This window comes from Bos taurus, chromosome 7, assembly GCF_002263795.3.
Source record: "Bos taurus isolate L1 Dominette 01449 registration number 42190680 breed Hereford chromosome 7, ARS-UCD2.0, whole genome shotgun sequence".
NCBI classification, from domain to species: Eukaryota; Metazoa; Chordata; class Mammalia; order Artiodactyla; family Bovidae; genus Bos; species Bos taurus.
This window is the reverse complement of record NC_037334.1, coordinates 101,177,267-101,202,905: the sequence shown is the minus strand read 5'-3', so window position 1 is coordinate 101,202,905 and position 25,639 is coordinate 101,177,267.

Below are 25,639 nucleotides of genomic sequence, written 5' to 3'. Positions count from 1 at the left end.
ATTTTAAACACACAATCAAAATGTATTATCACTGAGAAATGAAAAAAAAAAGGTGATTGGATTTTATCGAAATTTAAAAGATTTGTTCTGAAAAAGTCTAACAACAGACTAAGAGAAAATATTTGCAATCTACTTACCTATTAAAGGATTCATAACCAGAATATAGAAATAACTCTTAAAACTCAAAAAAAAGATAATAGCACAATTTAACAGAGTAAAAGATTTGAGCATACATTTCAAAGAAGAAACATGTATGTAAGTATGCATGTTAAAAGATGCTAAGTATTATGTATCATTATAGAAATACAAATTAAAGCACCACTGAGATACCATTATGCATTTATTTGTATGGCAAAACCAAAATATCTGACAATACTGACTGCTGGCAATAATGCAGAAAAATAAGAATAAGTAATTTTCTTTGTTTTTAATTGCTCTAAAGGTAAGTAAAACCCTAAAACCCGAAAAGGTATCAAATACACTTTGGTTTTTATAGCATATGTGAAAGTGATGACAGCAATAGCACAAAAGATGAGACGTGGAAATTAAGTAGATATAAATATATAGTTGTAAACAGGTATGCATATATATGTCTTCACTTATATATATTCCCTAGCTCTCTCATCTGAGAATAACTGAAAACAGCTTCACCCCAACAGCAGTGGAAGTGTAGTGCCCTTGGTCTCTGGACATTTCTCCACTAAAAGGAACCAGAGCTCCATGAAGAAATGCCAGGACTGGCATAGGGAATGGACCACATGAGCCTGGAACCTCTTTTTAAAACATAAAGTAAGGAAGTGGACAAAAATAATGGGGAGAGGGGGCATGCTGAAAATACATGGTGAGAGGGTAACAGGCAGGAAGGCTAGAGGTCTCCAGACAGAGGAAATAGGCTGCACGTGTCAGACATTTTTTACCTCTCTCTTAAGTGGCAGGAGGAAACAAACTACAGGCGTCACAGTTTTACCCCTTGTCTGTGCAAATTTAAACGGAGGTTTCTTTTAAAATTCTGTGTTGCCATGACAACACCTGGTTCCACCTGAACTTAACTTTTCTCAAACCTTGAGCTAACCAATGCGTTTTTCTTATGGACATGTTTTTCTTACACTATGTTAATGAGCTATGTATTTACCCTAGACTCTGTCTTCAAGTCAGTTCTGCCTAAGACTCAGAACCGACTTGACAAACCAGAATGTTTTACTCGCTTTGTTAATGAGACTATGTCTTTGCTTGGAAACCTGCCTTTCTTCAAGATGCATATCAATCCTTTTATGGCCTGGAACAACTCACCTTGTGCCAATGTTATCTCAAATGCATGTTGTGGGTGAGGGCCCTGGTGCCAGTCTCTGAGTTTTGAGACATTTCCTGTCTCTAATTAGCAGCCTGCTAGTAGCTATATAACAACTGGCTAAAGACTAGCAGGGGGGCATTCTTTCTGCCCCTTTCTGACATCTATGTCAGAAACTTTGTCTATCTCTTTTATACTTTAATAAAACCTTATCACACAAGAACTCAGAACGATCAAGCCTCCGTCACTGGCCTTGGATTGAATTCCTCTCCTCCAGAAGCCAAGAATCCCGGTGTCTTTCACGGCTCAGCAACAACCTTTCAGTGGGAGCCAGCTTTGATGGGGCTTCCAAGGATAAAATCTAGAAACACTTGATACTTGAATAATACTAGTAATGGATCATGATTCATTGAAAAAATAAGTATCCTTATGTTCATATTGATATAAGCAAACCAATAAATTTAATATTTGAGGAAGAATGACATTTTTAGAGTCTCAAAATAACTTCCAACAAAATATTATACATATTCATTACAAAGGAGGAAAGCATGACTTTTTTAGTGTTTAATCATGGCAAACACTACTTTCATCAAGAGATCAAAGTGAAAATTATTAATGGGACAAGTTTAAGTTCTGAGACTCCTGGTGGGATACAAAGTAAAGGATAAAATTTTAATAATATATGAATACTGATTTCCTTTTTACAATTTTCATCCTGGATTATGTAGAAGACTGTCCTCACTTGTAAAGGACACACTCCAGTATTTGAGGGAAGAGTAGCACCATGTCAATGGCTCACACTCATAGTATAAGCAGTTTTGAGGTTTTCTTACAAACTTTCTGTTGAATATGAGACTGTTTTCTTTAGAAAAGAAATGCTTTTGAGAATCTCAATAGCAATTTGCATTCCATATCTTGTTATTGCTGTAATGAACAGGTTGGCGTGTCCTACTAGGCTAATTAAATTATTAATTTTGGTTATAAACTTCTTCAGAGATCGTTTAAGGACAAAAATAGATTTTACACACCAAATTAAGATTCAAGGCAGTAAGTTTTGAGAATTCATGACACAGTACATTACATACATATTATGTTCTAGAGTACTTAAAATATTTCCCCAAAAGTGGGATTATGGAAGTTTATTAAAACTTTTATTTGAATGCATTTTTTTTTCATTTTGAGATTATTACTATAAGGGACAAATTTAGTTTTTGATTCAGGAACATCTTTTTTTTCTTATTTATTTATTTATTTTTTAATTTAAATTTATTTATTTTAATTGGAGGCTAATTACTTTACAATATTGTATTGGTTTTGCCATACATCAACATGAATCCGCCACGGGTGTACACGTGTTGCCCATCCTGAACCCCCCTCCCACCTGCCTCAATGGCATTGAAACATGTATAATATCGTATAAGAAACTATCGCCAGTCCAGGAACATCTTTATTTCTTGTCAGTTCAGTTCAGTTCAGTTGCTCAGTCGTGTCTGACTCTTTGCGACCCCATGAATCGCAGCATGCCAGGCCTCCCTGTCCGTCACCAACTCCCGGAGTTCACTGAGACTCACGTCCATTGAGTCAGTGATGCCATCCAGCCATCTCATCCTCTGTCGTCCCCCTCTCCTCCTGCCCCCAGTCCCTCCCAGCATCAGAGTCTTTTCCAATGAGTCAACTCTTTGCATGAGGTGGCCTAAGTATTGGAGTTTCAGCTTCAGAATCATTCCCGCCAAAGAAATCCCAGGGCTGATCTCCTTCAGAATGGACTGGTTGGATCTCCTTGCAGTCCAAGGGACTCTCAAGAGTCTTCTCCAACACCACAGTTCAAAAGCATCAATTCTTCGGCGCTCAGCCTTCTTCACAGTCGAACTCTCACATCCATACATGACTACTGGAAAAACCATAGCCTTGACTAGATGGACCTTTGTTGGCAAAGTGATGTCTCTGCTTTTGAATATGCTATCTAGGTTGGTCATAACTTTCCTTCCAAAGAGTAAGCGTCTTTAATTTCATGGCTGCAGTCACCATCTGTGGTGATTTTGGAGCCCCAAAAAATAAAGTCTGACACTGTTTCCACTGTTTCCCCATCTATTTGCCATGAAATGATAGGACCAGATGCCATGATCTTCGTTTTCTGAATGTTGAGTTTTAAGCCAACGTTTTCACTCTCCTCTTTCACCTAAATACCTATATCCATCTCCAACTGTTGGTAAAATTTAATCACTAGAGACTTGTGGTGAAATGATAAGGCAAACAAGATAGAAAGATTATCTAATCTATTTAAGATCTTAATAGTACTTTTTCCGAGTTATTAAAAAAAACCTGTCACCTAGAGACTGAAATTATTTTATTTTCCTGTATTACCTCTCCTAATTTCCTATGATCTTTTCAGATGTTTTAGAAACGTGTGTGTTACACAGTGAGGTAGCATCAGGGGTGACACATTTGTACAGCTTCACGCACCTGGAAAACCCCATGGACAGAGGAGCCTGGTGGGCTACAGTCAACGGGGTCACCAAGAGTCAGCCTTGACTTAGCAGCTGTGCACACGTGCGCCATTAGTTATGGGCACCCACTGAATCTATGGGAGAAATGCCATACTCCGCCAGTTTATGCTTCTTTGAAGGCACCGTTTAAAACTTGGACATAGCAGCTTACCAAGTGGTGTCAAGTGTTTAAGCTCTAGAAAGTAAGCTATTTGATCCCTGGGTGACCAGAGATCCGATTTCATTTTCTTGGTCAGTAGAAGCTGTTGTGTCTGCATGCATGAGAGAAAGGGATGAAGGAAGGGAGAGGGAGTGGAATACGAAATTATTTCCACTTATGAGGGCCACTGGGAGCTGGTAAGAGTTCTTTTTAAACAATGTAAGATTCCTGGACTCATAATTTAAGCTTTTAATATAATATTGAATTATCAATATCCCAGAAAAATTGGTGACCAGAAATGTGTTGAGGTGACATTCAGGTGCCCATATCTAGGCTAAGAGACCAGGTTTTCAGAAATGATTCCTCTGGTACTCAACAAGCATGCCTCATAGGTAGTAGCTGAGTCTTTGTTCTTGACATGACCAACTTTACACTCAGAGCTACTTTTACTTTAAAAGTGCCTCATGTTGGTGGCATTCAGAGCCATAAAATGTAGTCCCCAGTGGGCAATGAAAAGCCCAGAAGTTTTGGGATTTTGTGAAAAAGTTATTTTAGAAACCGAGTAGCCTTAGGAAGGCCTAAAGACATACTTGACTTTTTAAGGAGATGATATACACTCTAGAACTTTATCTTAAGTGGAATGTTGAGGTCAGTATTTCAGTATCACGCTTAGCAAAACACCTCACACTGCTATACTCATCAAGGAAAAAAAAAATCATCTATTTTTCTTAGGTTTCTCATGATGAAGTCCCATGATCTAAAATCCATGGTATCTGTTGATTCTATGATTCAGAACATGGTTGAAACACAGAATAATGTTGTGTCTTATCCCTGATTGCTGGGTCTCCAAAAGTGCTCAGAATTCAGAGTCCATAAAATATGAAATGGTAGGACAGAGTTTGATCTCTTTGATCATCTGTGGCAGCAGCCTGAATAATATAAACTTTGGACACGTTGACTTTTTTCAAAGACTTCTCTCAAGGCTCCCTGGTGGCTCAGCTGGTAAAGAATCTGCCTACAATGTGGGAGACCTGGGTTTGATCCCTGGGTTGGGAAGATCCCCTGGAGGAGGACATGGCAACCCATTCCAGTATTCTTCCCTGGAGAATCTCCCTGGTAGGCTGCAGTCCATGGGGTCACAAACAGTCGGGCATGACTGAGTGACTAAGCACACACACCCTATATCAGAGAGAGTCAGGAGTTAGTTTTTTAGGTAAGTGGACTATGATGCTGAGGTGTCTCATTCTCAAAGGTCAGATGTGGTCTTAGGCTTTAACATAACCCTGGTTTCTGTAACCTCAGAGTGACAAGGGATCTGGGATGCTTTGAATGGCATGATATATTGAAGTATAACCCAAACCTCTTGTACCACAATCAGAATAAGTGCATATCACTTGATATCTACATTTATGTTTACTTAATTTTTTTTTTTTTTTTTTACAAAACAGACTTTTAAAAAATATTTGAAAGATCACTTGTATCACTGTTGTACAATGCTCCTCTCTTGCCTCCAAATAGAAAATAACCATAATATAAACAGGTAACAGATGACCTCTTGTTTCACAGTGAAAAGAGCGTTATCTTTGCTGTAGGTCTGGATTAAATCTTTGGACCTTACAGTTCAGTTCAGTTCAGTCACTCAGTCGTGTTCAACTCTTTGCAACACCATGGACTGCAGCATGCCAGGCCTCCCTGTCCATCACCAACTCCCGGAGCTTACTTAAACTCATCTCCATCGAGTGGGTGATGGCATCCAACCATCTCATCCTCTATCATCCCCTTCTCCTCCTGCCTTCAATCTTTCCCAGCATCGGGGTCTTTTCCAATGAGTCAACTCTTCGCATCAGGTGGCCAAAGTACTGGAGTTTCAGCTTCAACATCAGTCCTTCCAATGAATATTTATGACTGATTTCCTTTAGAAAGGACTGGTTGGATCTCCTTGCAGTCCAAGGGACTCTCAAGAGTCTTCTCCAACACCACAGTTCAAAAGCATCAATTCTTCAATGCTCAGCTTTGTTTATAGTCCAACTCTCACATCCATACGTGACTACGGGAAAAACCATAACTTTGACTAGATGGAACTTTGTTGACAAAGTAATATCTCTGCTTTTTAATATGTTGTCTAGGTTGGTCATAACTTTACTTCCAAGAAAGAAGAGTCTTTTAATTTCATGGCTGCAGTCACCATCTGCAGTGATTTTGGAGCCCCCCAAAATAAAGTCTGTCACTATTTCTATTGTTTCCCCATCTATTTGCCATGAAGTGATGGGACCAAATGCCATGATCTTCGTTTTCTGAATGTTGAGTTTTAAGCCAACTTTTTCACTCTCCTCTTTCACTTTCATGTCTAATTCAAATACTTGATTGGTGATCTAGGGAAGTCTTTTACACTATAACTTCAGTCTCCTAAATTTGTAAAATGGATATAATTTTATCTAACTTTTAGTGTTCTAAAAATAGGTGTAATGAAATCATAGGACAAAAGCAAATAGCAATGCTGAAACAAAGTAGGTAATAAGTAAATAGCAACTCTTATTACAATCATCTATTTTTAAGTGGTTTTTTTGCGGTTTTCTCATCTCCATTGATTGAAATCCTACTCAATTTTCAAGACCTAAATTTTAAAATTACTTCTTTCTCTTAGATCTATTTCCCTGCTCTAAATAAAAACTTATTCAAACGTTTGAAGTAATTTAGAAAACATAAGGAAAAATGGAAAATGTAAACTTTTTGTCTTTCATGCGATTTTTTTCTCTAGCTTTTAAAAAAAAGGATACTTAGTAAAAACCCTGCATGAGGTTTTCTCTTTGTTGTTGTTTTTTCCAGAGAAGAGCTGTTTTCATGAAACTGGCTTGTTTTTTAATTAACAGAAGGGTGATGATACATTAAGTGTCACGATTTATTTTCAAGTCGTTATAACGGTTACAAGCACAAATTGTAGAAGAGAATTTTTTAAGAGACTATAGTGCCTAAGGAGGATATAACTAGAGACCTTAATAATGATAATAAAAAAGCTCCCATAAAGAACAAAATTGTGTTTATGCATATTCTTTAGCTTTCCTTGAAACAGAGTGCAGAACACACTAAAATTTGCTAGAGTAAGTGCTTCTCCCTTTAATGACCTGAGACGTATTCTATGTCTGTACAATTGGATAACATTCCTATCAGGACAGCAGAAGGCTATTAAACCTGAAGTATCAGAGTTTAGCACAAACTAAATAATGGTAAATGGCTAATAAATGTCTTCATGCATATCACAGTTCTGCCTGGTGTCATTAGTGTATTTCAAATAACTTTATATAATTGGTAAGCAGCTGTTTAAGTTAGTTTAAAAACTTACTTTGATTTTTCTTATTTTAAAAATTATTATTATTATTATTTTAATTTTTGGCCATGCTGTGTGGCATGTGGGATCTTACTTCAGCAACCAAGGATGGAACCCATGCCTCCTGCATTGGAAGCACAGAGTCTTAACCACTGGACTGCCAGGCAAGTCCTAAAATTTATTTTAAGGAAAAATGCTTCCAGTTTTTATACATCCAAACCCTGACACATTTAAAAGATAATAATAGCTGAACACCATTCTTCCAAGCAAGTGAAGCAAAAAATGTGTAGTAAGAAGTTGATTCTCCTCCACAACTGAGTTAAAAAGCAATAAATACACAGATATAAATTAGATACTTATAGATATAAATTAGATACAAGGGCCTTACTGATAGCTCAGTCAGTAAAGAATCCACCTGCAAGGCAGGAGACCTGGGTTTGATCCCTGAGTTGGGAAGATTCCCTGGAGAAGGGAAAGGCTACCCACTCCAGTATCCTGGCCTTGAGAATCCCATGGACTGTATATAGTCCTTGGGGTCTCAAGAGTCAGACAGGACTAACTGACTTTCACTCACTCACTCACAAATTAGATGTACATAACACCATTCTCACATGGTAAGTTTTTTCTTTTAAAGGTAAACAAACAAAAAAGAAAGTGAAGATTTTTCTTCCGGTGATTACTGCAGGTAATGCTGTGAGCTTAGAAGTTGTATCTTTTAACATCCTGCAGTATTTTCCTACTGCCGCTATCACAAGTTAGCACAAACTTAGTGAGTGGCTTAAAGCACTACTCATTTATTTTCTGAGTTCTCTGAGTTAGAAACCCAACATGAGTCTCAGTGGGGTAAAATAAAGGCATCTGTAGGGCTGCTTCCTTCTGAGGGCTTGGCTGGAGAATTCAATTCTTTGCCTCTTTGCTTTTAGAGACCACCCCCTTTGCCTGGCTTGTGGCCCTCCTCTTCCATCAGATCAGATCAGTCGCTCAGTCGTGTCTGATTCTTCGCGACCCCATGAATCGCAGCACACCAGGCCTCCCTGTCCATCACCAACTCCTGGAGTTCACTCAGACTCACGTCCATCGAGTCAGTGATGCCATCCAGCCATCTCATCCTCTGTCGTCCCCTTCTCCTCTTGCCCCCAATTCCTCCCAGCATCAGAGTCTTTTCCAATGAGTCAATTCTTCGCATGAGGTGGTCGAAGTACTGGAGTTTCAGCTTTAGCATCATTCCTTCCAAAGAAATCCCAGGGCTGATCTCCTTCAGAATGGACTGGTTGGATCTCCTTGCAGTCCAAGGGACTCTCAAGAGTCTTCTCCAACACCACAGTTCAAAAGCATCAATTCTTCGGCGCTCAGCCTCCTTCACAGTCCAACTCTCACATCCTGGGAGGAGCTACCCCACTCCTCAATGCCTGAGGCCAGGGGTGGCAGCCAGGAGGAGCAACCCCACAGCCGAGGTCAGGAGTGGTGGCCGGGAGGACTAACCCCATGTCCAAGGAGCCATGGCTGTGTGGACGCAGGAGGGCCTAGAGGAGCTATCCCACATTGAAGGTCAGGAAGGGTGGCAGTGAGGAGATACCCCTCATCCAAGGTAAGGAGCAATGGCTGCACTTTGCTGGAGCAGCCGTGAAGAGATACCCCATGCCCAAGGTAAGAGAAACCCAAGTAAGATGGTAGGTGTTGCAAGAGGGCATCAGAGGGCAGACACACTGAAACCATACTCACAGAAAAGTAGTCAGTCTAATCACACTAGGACCACAGCCTTGTCTAACTCAATGAAACTAAGCCATGCCCATGGGGCAACCCAAGACAGGCAGGTCATGGTGGAGAGATCTGACAGAATGTGGTCCACTGGAGAAGGGAATGGCAAACCACTTCAGTATTCTTGCCTTGAGAACCCCATGAACAGTATGAAAAGGCAAAATGATAGGATACTGAAAGAGACACTCCTTTTCCATGCTCACCGCCATTACATTGGCAGATGGGAATGAGTATGATAACACAGTCACAGCTTCCAGGAATCAGGACATGGACATTTGTGCATGGGTTTGGGTGGTGGAATGCATTTTTCGGCTTCCGCACACTTTGAACTTAGAAGGACAACATAACTTTTGCTTCAAGGGTCCCTTGTTGCTACTGATTGCTACTGATCTTGGCAAAGTGGTGACAGACAATATTTTCAGTATAGTTAATAATGAAGCATTTAGAGTGAATTTAATGTTATTTTTTTTTAATCCCAAACTTAGAAAATGTGAATAATGAATCCGAAGGGGTCCAATCTATGGGGCAATTTAACATGAGGGCAAGAAGAGATTTGAGACCAGGAAGCCTAGCTGTAGAAGGTCTGAACCCTTAACCACCCTCATATGCAGTCTTTTCATGCAGCGGAGAAAATCTATACCTCAGTAAGTTGGTAGAAGGTATTAATAATAAAACGTATGCAAAAGACAGAGCACAATGCTTAAACTGAGCTCACGACTCAAGACTGCCAGCTTTCCTACCTCTGCAAATACCCAACATCCAATAGAGTGGCAGCAACATGCTAAAAAAGAAAGTAATTCTTAGAAGTGAAAACAAGAGAGAGAGAAAAAAGACATAAACCAGGGAGGTTTCTTTGCTCATCTGGCAGAGGACCATGTAGGGTAAGGGGCTTTCCAGGTGGTGCTCGTGGTAAAGAACCCACCTGCCAATGCAGGAGATGAGACAAAAGAGACATGGGTTCTATCCTTGAGTCTGGGAAGGTCCCCTAGGGGAGGGCAGTGTTCTTGCCTGGACAGTCCTGTGGACAGAGGAGCCTGGTGGGCCACAGTCCGTAGGGTCACAAAGGGTTGGACCACGATGGGAGCAACTTAGCACGCGTGTGCACACGCACACTAGGGTCATGGTTAAGATTAGAGACGTGAAAGCGAGGCTGCCTGTGTTCAAACGTGAGCCCCGTGTGCATCCGTAGGTGAATATTGGTTTGAAACCTGTATCCATCAATCTTCAATGCTTGGGTAGTTATCTTCCCTAAATACATGCTTCTGTACATAACTGACCCTAGGAGGGAGGGCTGGGGAAAGATAACACACATTTCCCACGGTTTTGTTAGTCTCCTCCTCCTGAGAAGCTGGCCGCCTCTTCAGTCAGTGGGCCTGAGTCTGGAAACTGACCTCTGATGTGGAAGCTGCCCCAAGGCCTTTTGTTGGAGTAACTACCTTCAGCACCCTGACCATCATGTTTGATTTCTTGGTGCAGGTGAATTTGTACCCCTGTTGGCTCCCCATGTGTTGGGGGCCATCACATTCCGTTAGTTCTTTCCAGGCCAGTCCTTTCACTGCCTCTGACCTTGCCACTCATTGCAAAATTGAGTCCACTTGGCTTTTGAGGGCTGGGCGGCACATCTGCTCATTGTCAGGGTTCTGTCATCCTCCTTATGTAGCTCTGTATCAAACTCTCCAACTCTGAGTCCTTACCTGCAGGAGAAAGTCATGAAACTGCATGATTGCACCTGTGAACTCCCCCTACTCTGTCACTTTTTGAAAATTATTTAAAAATAAATGCTATTAAAAATGAAATGCTAATCACTATACAGAATTGTGATCATTTTATTTACCTTGGTCTAGATACCTTTAATACACCAGTATTCTTTAATACACACATTGATCTTAAAATTGCCTTGCATGTAATACAAGCTAGAAACAACCTAGAGAGTTGTTACTTGCAACATAATTATATGATAATTATTAATTAAAGCCACGATAGACATTGTGATCCAGCATTGAGATACAAATTTAAAGTTTGTATAATTAATGTTTTCTTTCAATCCTGTCAATGCTTATATCATTAAGGATATGCCAAACTAAAGTGTCTTGGTAAATTGGATTACAAGATATCCTCCAGGCACTTTATCTCTTTGATTATAACCGAGTAACAGACAATCCAGAACTTAACTGAAAACTGACTACTTTCTAAGTACTTTCTACTACTACTTAACTGAAAACTCTCCTGCCATGGAAAAAGGCAATGACACTACCAGTGATGATCAAATTGAAAACTTTCCAAAGATAATGCCACATTCATGTAGGATGAGAAGCAACTTAGCAACTAGGCCAAGAGAAAGGACAGTGTTTGAACTAGGCTGTGTGTTTGAACCTGTCCCGAAACTAGCAGAGAAAACAAACTGGCAATCAAATGACTCATATAAGGACTGCAGTTACATCCAATAATCCTTCTAAGTGTATTTCTGTATAGGAGATAAGGTACTTGTACAGAAAGCAAACAAAACAAAATAAAACATTGGGGTGCTAATCAAGGTAAAGTAGAAAACAAATACAAACTAAAACGTATTTGGAGAAAAGAGTATTACTGGTATACTCCTAAAAGAAAACTAGGACTGACAGATGCTTACTTCAGTGAAGAAGTATGAGAGACTTAGGAGAAGGTGTGTGTCCTTCTGTGACTCTTAAGTCACTAAGCAGAGCCTACTGATGTGACAAAAAGAGAAATTGGTGAGATTTTTTCCTTTTTTTTTTTTAACCTAAATGTTCACATTTTTTCCAGCTTTACTGAGATGTAATTGACATAGAACGTCGTATAAATTTAAGGTGTACAATGTTATTTGCTACACATATATATTTCAATATGCTTATAATCACATTGTTGTTCAGTTGCTCAGTCCTGTTCGACTCTTTGCGACCCTATGGACGCAGGCTTCCCTGCCCTTCCCATCTCCCGGAGCTTGCTCAAACTCTGTCCGTTGAGTCAGCGATGCCATCCGACCATCTCATCCTCTGTCGTCCCCGTCTCCTCCCCCTTCAGTCTTTCCCAGTCGTTTCTAATGAGTCGCATCAGGTGGCGTCAGCGATGCCATCCGACCATGTCATCCTCTGTCGTCCCCGTCTCCTCCCCGCTTCAGTCTTTCCCAGTCGTTTCTAATGAGTCGCATCAGGTGGCTAAAGTATTGGACCTTCTGCTTCAACATCAGTCATTCTAATGAATATTCAGACAGATTTCCTTTAGGATTGACTGGTTTGATCTCCTTGAGATCTTCTTGAGAGTCCAAAGGACTCTCAAGAGTCTTCTCCAACACCATAGTTCAAAAGCATCAATTCTTCGGCGCTCAGACTTCTTTATGGTCCAACTGTCACATCCATACATGACTACTGAAAAAACCATAGCTTTGATATATGGACCTTTGTCTACAAGGTAATGTCTCTGCTTTTTAATATGCTGTCTAGGTTTCTCATAGCTTTGTTTCCAAGGAGCAAGCATCTTTTAATTTCATGGCTGCAGTCACCATCTGCAGTGATTTTGGAGCCCAAGAAAATAAAGTCTGTCACTGTTTCCATTGTTTCCCCATCTATTTGCCATGAAGTGATGGGACCAGATGCCATGATCTTGGTTATTTAATGTTGAATTTTAAGCCAGCTTTTTCACTCTCCTCTTTCACCTTCACCAAGAGCTCTTTAGTTCCTCTTTGCTTTCTGTCATAAGTGTGGTGTCATCTGCATATTTCTTCCAGCAATCTTGATTCCAGCTTGTGCTTCATCCAGCCCAGTGTTTCTCATGATGTACTCTGCATAGAAGTTAAATAAGCAGGGTGACAATATACAGCCTTGATGTACTCCTTTCCCTATTTGGAACCAGTCTGTTGTTCCATGTCTAGTTCTAACTGTTGCTTCCTGACCTGCATACAGGTTTCTCAGGAAGCAGGTAATGTGGTCTGGTATTCCCATCTCTTGAAGAATTTTCCAGTTTGTTGTGATCCACACAGTCAAAGGCTTTAGTGTAGTCAATGAAGCAGAAGTAGATGTTTTTGTGGAATTCTCTTGCTTTTTCTATGATTCAATGGATGTTGGCAATTTGATCTCCGGTTCCTCTGCCTTTTCTAAAACCAGCTTGAACATCTGGAAGTTCTTGGTTCTGATTAAGCCTGGCTTGGAGAATTTTCAGCATTACTTTGCTAGCATGTGAAATGAGTGCAATATATATATTGAATATATATTTCAATATGATTATAACCATAGTGTTAGCTAATACCTCCATCATGTCACATAATTACATTTATTTTTTTTTGTAGTGAGAACAGTCACATTTTTTTCACATTTAAATATATCTCAGAGTAATTGTTCTTATACAGTGAATTATGTATTATACCTTATCCTCTTTTTCTTGTATATGTGTGTTTGTATCTGTGTGTGTATACATATAGAATCATCTTTGCTGTTGCATTTTTACCTGCTCATCATGCCTTTTCATCTCTAAATAATAGAACTCTGCTTTTCATGGAAAACTCCTTTTTTTCTGCTTTGATTATGGCTGGCTTCTTAGAACTCAAGTACTCTGTGACAAGATACTCTTAGGTCTAGCAGTAAGAATTCCTCACATTTTTTATCTACAAGGATTGATTTGGGGATTGGTTCGTGACCTAAGCCAGGTGAATCAGAGTCGTTTTTGGAAACTTTGGAGCTAATTTTCTGGCAACATAAAGCCATATGGTGGTAGCTATCTTTGTCACCAAAAGGACATACCTGAGCATAAAAGTAATGTGGAGAGAGAAAAGTCTGACAGATGGAGGAAGAAACATTCCTAATCACATTTTTGCATGCCTGGATCCAGTCATATCTGAGGTCAGTTCCTTTTTTGAAGTGTATCTGTTTAATCTGAGTCCCAAATCTACTTAGCTCATAACCTAGTCTGTTATACAATTAAAGCTGTTGCTTTCAGTTAGCCTGTATGGTTGTAAATTCTAAAGTTTCGGGCTTTTGGTCACTTTGCTTCTCCCTCAAGTCACCCTAAAGAGCCGTTTAGGAAATCTTCTTAAGACTAGCTGATGGAAGAGGTTATAGCCAAGGTTTGCTTGTGAAAGGTCAGCTGAATCTGTGAGTATAAATGAAAGTAGGAGGTAGCTGTCCTGATGCCCCACTTAGTGGTGAGTGGAGAGTGGAAATAAAGATGCAAAATGCAAAGCGGGCAGTGCTTTGGGGATGTGTCTGGCCACCTCTACTTTGTGACGAGACCGTCTCAAGGTATGAAAACATGTGGACTAATCCCTGTGACAAATGACTCCTTTGGTTATTCAAGGAGAGAGGTTTACAGGTCAAGAATGAGGATATCTGGGGGTGGAGGCATATTTATAGACATAAACAAGCGGGCATGAAGTATAAAGATCTTTGCGTCATGATATTTATTGCCCATCAGAGTAAACTCAGCAGAGGCATTATAACCAAGTAGATTAATTAACTCAGCTGCTTTACATCAGTCAGCACCTGTCATTGGCCATCCCACTCCTGGTATCATAGGCACATGATGTAGTGACCATGGTTACAAAACTGGCAACTCTTTGTGGACCCAGCACTGTGGGGTCTCACTCACCAAGGCTGACTTAAGGACTCCTACCACGGAACATCTAACTTGTCAGCAACAGAAATCAAAACTGATGTCTATCGATAGCTGTGGATCCCTTATTTAATGGAATATCTCATTGGACTAATGTGCTCCCATACATACTTTGGGAAATATAGCTTTAGTCATCATTATTCTTTCCTTAAGTCTCCAGTTTTCCAGCCTTCAAGAGTTAATATAATTGTGTATATTCCACAAATACACTTGGACAAACTTCTTTTCCTGAGCCCCTGTCCTAATTATCCAACATATTCATTTTTTCTTGCTATGGATCAAAATATAAATCTTTTTTTTTTTTTACCAACCATGTCATGAATAGTGTCCTAGGACAGGCACCTATTGGCTCACTAGAGCCAATTGTTAAGTTTCTAAGAATGTTGAGTCAGAACCATTATTAAAAATTAAAATGATATAAAAAGTGAAAGTGATATGATAAAATGATATGAAAGTGAAAGTCACTCAGTCATGTCCAGTTCTTTGGGACTTCATGGACTATACAATCCATGAGAACTTTCCAGGCCAGAATACTAGAGTGGGTAGCTGTTCCCTTCTCCAGGGGATTTTCCCAACCCAGGGATCAAACTCAGGTCTCCTGCATTGCGGGCCCATTCTTTACCAGCTGAGTCACCAGGGAAGCCCAAAATGATATAAACTGAAATATAAATTAAGAACAAGGTTAATACTCAAACTGTATCAATCACTTTGCTACATTTTATCATCTGTGCTCTTTGAAGGTATTTATACCTATTTATATGATGAAAATACCATGTAATAGGAAGAGATGAGCAGTATCACATGAACTTCTCATTTAGAGCAGTCAGTCATTGGTGGGAATATTCATTCCATGAATATTGGCAAATAATACAAATTGAGTCTCCTTTCTGCCCCTTGAAGTGCTGGTTGGTAAATGTTTTCTAGAACATGACTGCATATAACTCTGCATGAAACTCTCTTTCTTTGAGATGGGGAACTATTTTTTCCTCTAAAGAAAATGAGAATTCCCTAATCCTAGTGGTTAGGAGAATCCCAGGGACGGGGAGCCTGGTGGGCTGCTGTCTATGGGGTCGCACAGAGTCGGACACGACTGAAGTGACTCAGAAGCAGCAGCAGTGGTTAGGATTGTGGACTTTCACTGCCATGTGTGCGTGTATGCAGACTTGGTCGTGTCCGACTCTTTGCCACCCCACGGACTGTGGGCTACCAAGCTCCTCTGTCCATGGGATTATCCAGGGAAGAACACTGGAGTGGGTCGTCATTTCCTCCTCCAGGAAATACTGGAGATGGGTTACCTTTTCCTCCTCTAAGGGGTCTTTCCCACCCAGGGGTTGAACCCATGTCTCCTGTGTCTCCTGCATTGGCAGGCAGGTTCTTTACCGCTGAGCCTGGATTCAATTCCTTTTTAAAAAGGGAACTGAGAACCTGCAATGTGGCACAGCCAGTGATAACAGCAAGTAAATGAGCAAAATTTTTTGTTATAAACATAACATTTTTTGTTGTAATATTTTGTTATAAACAAAACATAAACATTTTTTGTTATAAACATAAACATTTCTCTCTCTAGATGTGAAAATATTAGGATAAGACAGGATAGCATGAAGACTTTTAAACACTTTGTTCAGTTATTAGAATGAGGTATCTCATAGCGTGTAAAAGTTAATTAAGAATTTAAGGTTTCTCAGAAATAATTTTTGGCCACTGAATATCAGTTAAACCTGGCCTTCTTTGTCATATCTTTAGAGTGTTTGTTTTGCAAAAATTTCCCTTGTTGCACAATTATTTAATATTACTTGGATTCTTAGCTGATAATGAAATTCTTTTGTATTCATAATTTTTAAAAGACAATTTAAATAATAGGGCGTATGCATGCCTAACTCAATATGCAGATTAGGAAAATGTAAAAGTCAAGTTGGGGGTGCTTTTGATTTTTTGTGCAAGCTGCCAAGTACTTAAACATAAGGAAATGTAGAATAAGCAAAAATTACAAAAGAAAAATACCCTACAAGGTGATTCCCCTTGGAATTCTCTGGAACTGCCGATGACCTTGGTTGCCACATCTTCAGCTTTGCAGGAGGTAACATGCTGCTTTATGTAGAAGTATAAATTGTTATTTTCAGAAAAGAAGCATTAAAAATGTGGCATTCATTTTCCATTACCAAGGGATCATTTTTGCTAGCTTACACAAGATAACAGCTAGTAAAATAAGACAAAAATGAGAACCAGCCAACTAAATAAATAAAAAATAAAAGCAGAATGCTTGATGTCCCAACAAACAATTTGCTGAGGAATTCTGCAAAGTGAAGAGCTGGCACTGAATTTTTCCATGTTAAATGACTTTGCATAGAATTATACTGACACAATTTTGATGCATTTTTCCATTAGGAGACCAATTTCCACTTAAGTGGTGAAATCAAGTTCCTGCTTGATCGTTGTAGTGAGAAGGATTATGCTGTCAAATCAGATGGATCCATGTGAGGCAATGTTTTTGTTTAGACAAATACTGAAATTATTTGAGTGCGAAAGAGCAGCACAGCAATCATGGCCTAATATAAAATAAGCTTTTAGGAATTGTGTCTCTTTTTTTTCTTTTTCCATAAAATGGAGTTTACAATGACTGGCTAAACCCAGTCTGGAAAATACTGTCCAACAAAACTTAATTTCTTATTGACTTCAGAAATTTCATTTTGATATTATCAAATGCCTGAAAGATATTTATTTTCTATATTGGTTTGTATTCTTATTAATAGTATTTGTCTTTCTCTTCCAATATTGTAAGATTTTATCCTCACAGACTTTAATTCGGTGTGATTCTTTTGTTACTTGAAAATCACTCTCTGAAATCGTTTATGGCTGATGAGACAGATCTATGTCCCTAGATTATTTCAAAAGACTGGTTTTTGTCTCTGGCTTATAGTAATTCCTGATTCCAGGTCTGGCCTTAGAGTAGATATTCAATAAATATCTGCTTTATTTAAAGCATATTGAATGAGCATCTTGTCCTAGAGAGGGTTGAAAAGCTCGACAGATGAGCCTATACTAATTTATTGAAGTTGAGTTTTTTCTTGGCAAAGTAGGTGACTTGGTCATTCTTCTGGAAAGTAGTGTAACAGTGAATTTTTTCTTTGAGTTCCTAGGTAATACAATTCATTTCCATCAATCTGAGAAGTTCAAAGAACACAGAAGATATGGACTTAGAACTCCTTGAAAACAAGAGATTCTTGTTAAAAGTCTGGGTTGTGACAATATATCGAGGTAGAAAATCAGATTGATAAATATGAGTCTTTGTGAGGTGCATGATGGCACACAATGGGACAGAAACAAAAACTCCAACAAGATATGGAGTCCTCACTTGGAACAGGGGCCCTTTTACACTTTCTCAAGATACATCTGGGATTCCAGAGGCCCTGGAACAGTTACCTAGTTCAGTTCAGTTCAGTCGCTCAGTTGTGTCCGACTCTTTGCGACCCCATGAATCGCAGCACGCCAGGCCTCCCTATCCATCACCAGCTCCTGGAGTTCACTTAAACTCACGTCCATCGAGTCAGTGATGCCATCCAGCCATCTCATCCTCTGTCGTCCCCTTTTCCTCCTGCCCCCAATCCCTTCCCGCATCAGAGTCTTTTCCAATGAGTCAACTCTTCGCATGAGGTGGCCAAAGTATTGGAGTTTCAGCTTTAGCATCATTCCTTCCAATGAACACCCAGGACTTATTTCCTTTAGAATGGACTGGTTGGATCTCCTTGCAGTCCAAAGGACTCTCAAGAGTCTTCTCCAACACCACAGTTACCTAAGAAGCTCTATTTATGCCTTTAAATGAGTAGTATGATCTTAGCTTTGGCAGCAATAGCACAGTGAAGCCAGGAGTCAATCTGATAAATACACTTCGGCTGGCATGCCTATAGCATAGGTGCTGGCATTCAATGCACCGATTTCAGCCGGTCTCTGCAATCGAGGAGAGTGGCCCAGCAGAGGAGAGATGAACAGTTTTCCATCTCTAGTGATGGTTATTTGAACTCAATACACCCTCTCCCTCCCCTTGTTTTGTTCTTTTCCCCTGCATCTTAAAGTTATATTGTCAGAAATAACACTGGTTGGGGGCTGGGAAAGGAGATTCCAATTTTATTGGTTTGGATTCCAGAAGAAATGTTGTCGTGCTTTCCTGGGGTTTATGTACACTTCTCCAACTCAAAAAAGCCTGTGAAACAACTACTACAATTTTAAAAAGGATCAGAATAAGTTTTGTAGGCATGAGTAGTTGCAGAAGGACTTTCAGAGGAATGCAGTATATGACAGCAAAAGCAGAGGACCAGGGGTCAGGAGAATTCACTGGAGGCTCTGATAGACCAGCCATATAACCTTGAGGACTTCATTTATGTATCAGTACAATGAGGCAGGAAAAATACTAAGGTCCTTGGCAGTCAAATATGGTATGATTCCTCCATGGTCCTCAATAAAGTATTCAAACCTAAGCTGAACTCTGAGTCCTTAGCAGCATACTTGCTTTAAAAATATATTTTACTACTTCTTTAAGAAATGAGAAATAGTGTATGCATACCTTACTGTAGCCATTGGGCTTTATATCAACTAGCACTTGAAGGTTTTATACCTAAAGGACAACATATATCAAGGGGATGATCCTCTCTGTAACTCTTGACATATTTTACATCATCACACCAATGCATTTTCAGCTACTTATGCTAGTGCTGCAGAGAGAGTCAAGGTCTCAAAGTGTCCTTGGTTGACTTAAGGCAAAGGCGTTTTCTGAGGCTCTTAACATTTTGTATTGAAAAAATATACATGTTATATGGCAAATTGTAGGCATGTGGCTGGAGCCAGTGATACAGAAAACATATCTTTCTACAAATCACAGAAACTATACTTAAATTGTGTCTATATGGATACAATGAAATGCCTTTGAAGATCACTGTTTACAATGGTGGAAGGAAACCAATGCTCAGTATTGCATTTGAGTAGCACTGGTTTGTTATAAGATAGAGTAGAAAATTACATTGCCTGGCTCAATATTCTACTGAAGTTTGAATGTTTTCTAAACTTTAGTCTGAATTAAGCACTGTTGATGCTGTTAAGTGCCCTATTATTTTTGTATTGATGCTGTTCCTTCCAAAGCAATTGCTATGCTTTGTAAGTATCCAGTCAGTCAGAAAGAGGTATTTCTGGTTCATTCAGAAATAGTAATTTATGATCTTGCCAGAGAAATATGTATTGTTCTCTGAGTAACAGCAAACGGTTTATTTCTCCCAGTAAATCCAAAATGTCAGATATTAAAATGTTAACTTGTGAGTGCAGCAACTTGGACAAATCTCACAAACATGATTCTGAGCAGAAGAAGCTGATCCCATACTAACTTGTGGTGATTGATGTGAGAAAGTGTTTTATTTTTGAGGGGACAGAGGGTGGGAGCTGGGGTCATGGATTTCCTCAAAGAGGGTGGGCATGAGGGAACATTCCAGGGAGACAACAGTGATTAATACCTTATTTTGTGTGGTGGTTACACAGGTATAGTAACAACTGTCAAAATGCATTATCCTGAACATTGGAGGTCTGTGCGTCTTATTGCATGGAAATGGGACTTCAATATAAAATGATCTAAAAATATTATTCTGAAAAATTCATCTTTCTATTAAAAAAATATACTAAAACTTTGATTAAAAAAATGAGACAGGGATGGCAGTTTTTAGAATGACAACTTAAATTCTTTGGACCTTATTCCCAGGGAAACAACCAAAACATAGATAATGGTTATATAAAACCTTAATCATCTGAAGTTTCCAGAAGTTGTCCTGGGGCAACAGCAGCTGCATCTGTGTTTATCGATAGACCGCTGTGACGTCCTCAAGCAGGAACTTGTGCCCAGAAGGACCACAGCATCTACCTGCCCTGTAGATTATGTCAAAATCTGCATAATGAGAAAAATTGTGTACTTTATAAAATAGACTGCCATTAATAAAACTGTCCTCTTAAAACTCATTGTTACCAGATAACTTTCTAAAGAGAAGGGTCTCTTAAAATTTAGTTTTAATTGAAGGATAATTTCTTTACAGTATTGTGTTGGTTTCTACCAAACCTCAACATGAATCAGCCACAGGTTCACCCGTGTCCCCTCCCATTTGAACCTCCCTCCCACCTCCCTTCTAACTCCACCCCTCTAGGTTGTTACTGAGCCCCTGTTAGAGTTCCCTGAGACATACAGCAATTTCCCATTGGCTGTCTATTTTACATATGGTAATGTACGGTTCCATGTTACTCTTTCCATATGTCCCACCCTCTCTGTTTAACCAGGCCATGTTAAACAGAGAGTCTTTGACTGGACCGCGCCGGCTCTAGCAAGGTAGTCCTTGCTTCAACTCCTTTAAGTCCCGTCCTGGTTTCTAAAAGCTCCTGAAGCTCTGATTGTCCTGTAGATGGAAAAACTGGACTTTGGACTCAGAATGAACTAAGTTTTAATCTGTGTCTCATCAGGCAATGGCAACCCACTCCAGTACTCCTGCCTGGAAAATCCCATGGCCGGAGGAGCCTGGTAGGCTGCAGTCCATGGGGTGGCTAAGAGAGACTTCACTTGCACTTTTCACTTTCATGCATTGGAGAAGGAAATGGCAACCCACTCCAGCGTTCTTGCCTAGAGAATCCCAGGAACGGGGAAGTCTGGTGGGCTGCCGTCTATGGGGTCGCAGAGTCGGACACGACTGAAGCGACTTACGAGCAGCAGCAGCAGCAGCATCACTTATGTGTTTTGATGGGGGAACATCTTTAATCTCTCTAAGCCTTATCTGTAAAATGGAAATAATATTCTCTAGGTTTTGATGTGGTAATTCCAGTATTTCAAGATTAAATGTGATGATATATGAGAATTTGTTAGTATAAAGAAGTCAATCACTAAAAAAGACTCTAATTTGAGTTAGTACTAATTTGTAAGTACTGAAAGTAAGATTACACGGAGCCAAAAACCATCTACAAAGGCAAATAGGCAGGGAACCCCACTTACTGCAAGCATTCTGAGTTACCCTGATCAGTGACGGCAGGGAAGTTGCTGTGCAAAGTTGAAAGACAAAGTCATTCAGGAAATTGTCTTTATAAGAGAAATGCATATTACTGCCCAGAATCTGTTGTTTACCCCGCAAGGTCTTAAAGATGACACCGAAAGGAAATGTCTGTTTCCATTTGTCTCTTTGCTGTTGTCTTGCTTTTAGTGTGTAACATTTCACCATGATTAACAATATCACATTTAAATTTTAGTTGTGAAATCCAGAAATCTATGCCCATAATCATGGGCATTTTAAGTAGCTCTAGGTGTATCTGACTCTTTTTGACCATATGGACCATAGCCCGCCAGGCTTCTCTGTCCATGGGATTTCCTAGGCAATAACACTGGAGTGGGTTGCCATGCTCTCCTCCAGGGGGTCTTCTTGACCCAGGGATGGAACCTGGGTCTCTTATGTTTCCTGTATTGGCAGGAGGGTTCTTTACCACTGGCACCACCTTGGAAGTGTGTATTCAAGTATAAATATTGTTTTACAAATCTTTTATGCCAATGCACTATATACTCTAGGTATTTTTCATTGTGTTGTAGACAATAGTATAATTTGTCTGGAAAGGAATAAAATAACTGAAAATCATTCATTGCACTTCCTGCTGCCATTAACATAGTGGGGAGGGTCCAGTGACATTTGAAATAGTTTAGAAATATTTTCTAAAGTCATCTGCATTTTCTGAAAATATCAGGTAAACACACATACTGCAGGCATTTAGTGAATGTTTTACTGTCAAAGGTAACTGTTGTCTGTTAGATTACAACCAATCTTAACCACAAATGAATCTTCCACAAAGCATACCAATATTCTGTTGCATTAGGGGAAGGTTTTAGTAGGACTGCTGACTGTGGTTAGAGTATGGATATGTAAGGAAAATATGTATTAATGCCATCATTAACTGATGCCCAATTATCTGCTGGAGGAGCTACTTTGTTCAAGGATGATCCACCCATATTGTTACTTTCTCATAATTCTGTTCTTAGTCCTGTTTTGTCCTTACAATGAGACCAGTAATACTGCATTATGCACTGCCCTAATTACTTCATCTTAACTTGATTATATCTCCAAAAAGGCCCTATTTTCAAATAAGATTACATATACAGATACTGGAAGTTAGGAGTTCAGTGTATCTCTTTTGGGAATGCAGTTCAGCACATATCAGTGGCTCTTCACAAAAGGACCATTTTTAATATTGAGATTCAGTTTCAGAGAAAAGTAAATTGTTTAACTTTCCATGGTACAGAAGCAGAATTCCCTTTTGACAGTCAGTGGTTAAAATAGCATTGCAAACATTTTAAACAATTTAAAGAATTGTAGAAATATTATTGCCCAATGGAGTTTTCCTGTGATCTTTCTGCTCACAGATAACTTATAATGATATGTGGAGAAGTGGAAAAGAGTCTGCAGACATAAAATAACTCACCCTTTTCCATCTCTGCTTTCTTGAAAGGGTACTTCTACCAGTATTGTATACAGGTACTCAATTGTCTACATTCTGTAGACATTGAGTTAAAAAAGAATCTTTCCTACTCAAAAGATAGATTCTATCTCCTTACTATTTTAGGTGACATTTGATTTAATAATTTAATGATTTATTGTTGTTGTTCAGTGGCTCAGTTGTGTCTGACTCTCTGCGACCCCATGGACTGCAGCATGTCAGGCTGCTGTCCTTCACTACCTCCCAGAATTTGTGCAAATTTGTCCATTGAGTCGGTGATGCCATCCAATCCTCTCATCCTCTGTCGTCCCCTTCTCCTCCTGCCTTCAATCTTTCCCAGCATCAGGGTCTTTTCTAGTGAGTCAGCTCTTCGCATCAGATGGCCAAAGTATTGCAGCTTTAGCTTCAGCATCAGTCCTTCCAATGAGTATTCAGCATTGATTTCTTTTAGGATTTACTGGTTTGATCTCTGTGCTGTCCAATGGACTCTCAAAAGCCTTCTCTAGCAGCACAATTTGAAAGCATCAATTCTTTGGCACTCAGCCTTCTTTATGGTCCAACTCTCACATCCGTACACAACTACTGGAAAAACCATAGCATTGACTACACAGACCTTTGTCAGCAGATTGATGTCTCTGCCTTTTAATATGCTCTCTATGTTTATCATAGCTTTCGTTCCAAGGAGCAAGTGTCTTTTAATAATGGTTAATAGTGAAGTTAAATATTTGTCATAGTCAATGAAAACAACTTTTTCGCTTAATTATATTTCAAATTTTGGGGGATACTTTAATTTTATGACAGAAAATTAAGTAAAACTCTATCTTATTTTTTCACTTTGTGATGTTTTCCACAATTTAGAAATTTTGCCCATACCAAGATAAGTTAAATATTTACTGATGGATAGGAAGCAAAGATTGGAGAAGGAAATGGCAACCCACTCCAGTGTTCTTGCCTGGAGAATCCCAGGGATGGGGGAGCCTGGTGGGCTGCCATCTATGGGGTCGCACAGAGTTGGACACGACTGAAGCAACTTAGCAGCAGCAGCAGCAGGAAGAAAATATGTAGATATAGGGCAAACGTCAAGCTTTTTGGGGAAAGATGCTAAATCAAAGACACTTCTTCTTTTTTCATTCATTCATCAAACTAACTGATCTATTGAATACTGACTATACACCAAGTGCTATGATGCATTAGCCATGTTTTTACTAATATAACCTATAAGGGGATGTTCAACTTTAAGGGATCCAATATGTTGTTTTCTTCCTTTGTATGCCGTTTCTCAAGGACTCTCTGTTCCTTATCAGTTCCTGGGAAACAGGAACAAGCGGAGCTGCATGCAGTTCTCAGGAATGAGATCACAGGAAAGAGCACCTGCTTGGATTCCCTTCAGTGACTCTCTTCAGTGACCTTTTAGGACTATCCATTTTGTTGCAACTGGTGGAATTTCATTCTTTTTAATGGCTGAGTAATCATTTTATTGAAGATATATAGCATACATTTCTGCAAATAAAGTACCCTTGTTTCACTTGAGACTTGGGTCCCCTGCATCCTTCTTCTCATTGACTCCAGTCCTGAGGTCCCGGTCTATGAAGACCATGACAACATCCTTTATAGGCTGATGGGGGATACCTAAAGAAGTGTTTCCTACTAGATGCACAGTCATGTATAAGAAGTCATGAGGGTATTGAAGAGAGATAACTTAGTATTTCTTGGAGGATGAATAAGAGGAGGCTTCAGAGAGGAGCTGGATGACAATGATAAGTAGAGGTGATTCAGAGAGGAGAAGATGGAGGGGAAGATCACCAAAGAGAAAGGGCATGGGCAGAATGGAGACGTTTCAACAAAATTGTACATTAAGTGAGGACAGTGCTCATTTCTGGGCTTGGTCACTTTTGAAGACTAGGTGTTTAGTCTTCTGCCTTACTTGAGTGTATACTTAATATTTTAAAAATAAATCAGCAAGTGGATTCAGGCAGGCATACAAGAAATACTGAGAGACAATCAAGGAGAAGAGGTTTGGTGTGGCTGGAATGTGTGTGAGTGGAGTTGTGGAGGTAGTGTGGCTGGCAACAGTGGAAGAGATGAAGTTGGATCCTTGTGCCCGGCCTTTATTCATCAAATAATGGTGTGTCTGGCCACTTTATTGACACTGTAAAATTATTTGATGATGCATTTGATTCATATGGATGACAATGGCTAAGAGTTAGGAATATTGTTTTTCATTCTTTAACATTAATTACATTATTTTTTCATCTGAAAATTACCTAAGCATACATCTGAGGTTGTATGGATGTGAGAGTTGGACTGTGAAGAAAGCTGAGTGCCAAAGAATTGATGCTTTTGAACTGTGGTGTTGGAGAAGACTCTTGAGAGTCCCTTGGACTGCAAGGAGATCCAACCAGTCCATCCTAAAGGAGATCAGTCCTGGGTGTTCATTGGAAGGACTGATGTTGAAGCTGAAACTTGAATACTTTGGCCACCTCATGCGAATAGTTGACTCATTGGAAAATACC